At 39.8% G+C, this 969-nt stretch overlaps 1 non-coding gene across 1 annotated transcript; it reads right to left on the bottom strand.

Annotated features, from left to right (window-relative positions):
* Window positions 1–504: 504 nt before the first annotated feature.
* Window positions 505–611, bottom strand: LOC114915083 (small nucleolar RNA R71). The gene has a single exon (XR_003802944.1). It is a non-coding gene; the product is annotated as a small nucleolar RNA R71 (small nucleolar RNA).
* Window positions 612–969: the final 358 nt, after the last annotated feature.

Here is a 969-nt window from a genome sequence, read left to right as displayed (position 1 = left end):
AATAGTAAAAGAAGGCGGCAAAGGAAGCTTGAACAGGAAAGGAAGGAATATGAATGTACTTCCACCTTAGTTTCAGCTCAACATTCTACTCCTGAATCAATGGCTGAAGAAGGACCGGGTGGTGATAGACCACATCATCATTCCCCAAGGAGACTCTTAGGAGAATATAATCATCAGTCGGGTCCTAGGAACTTCTCTAGTATTGCTAGGCCAACCAAGGGGGTGGAAATGAAACCAGAATTATTATCTCTCATAATTGCCAATCAATTTGCATGGATGGATCATGAAGATCCCTACACTCATCTATCTACTTTTTATGAGATCATTGGCACTATGGGCATTCTTGGAGAGGATGAAGAAGTAGTGTATCTATGATTGTTTTCTTTTTCTTTGACAGGTAAAGACAAGACATGGTTGCAGGCCCACCCAAATTAGAGTTTAACCAGATATGAGGATGTAGAGCGAAAGTTTTTGGCTAGATTCTATCCTCTGTCCAGATACATAAGTGTCAAATAAGCTATTGCAACTTTCTCTCAAGGCATTGATGAACCTCTATGTGAAGCCTGAGAGAGATATAAGTCTTTATTGAGAAAATGCCCAAATCATGGGTTTGATGATGTTGCACAAATCAACATGTTCTATAATGGATTAAGGCCACAAACAAAAATGTTATTGGATGCTTCTACAGGTGGCTCTATGATGATGAAGGATTCTGAGGAAGCAATCACTATCATTGATGCTTTGGCAGCCAGTGATTACCAAGCTCACCATGATAGAAGCCAACCCACCAAAAGAGGAATTCTGGAACTGGTTACTCAAAATGCAATTCTAGCTCAGAATAAACTTCTTTCTCAGCAGATGGAAGAATTAAAGAAACAAATATCCAAGCTTCAAGTAGGATCATCTTCACGCCCTCAACAGGTAATGAGATGTGATTTTTGTGCAGGTGATCATCCAAATGGACATTGC

The sequence above is a fragment of the Cajanus cajan genome, chromosome 1 (genome assembly GCF_000230855.2).
Source record: "Cajanus cajan strain Asha chromosome 1, NIPB_CcT2T_4, whole genome shotgun sequence".
NCBI lineage: Eukaryota > Viridiplantae > Streptophyta > Magnoliopsida > Fabales > Fabaceae > Cajanus > Cajanus cajan.
Note: the sequence above shows the minus strand (reverse complement) of the source record. Positions and strands in the feature narration are given on the sequence as shown.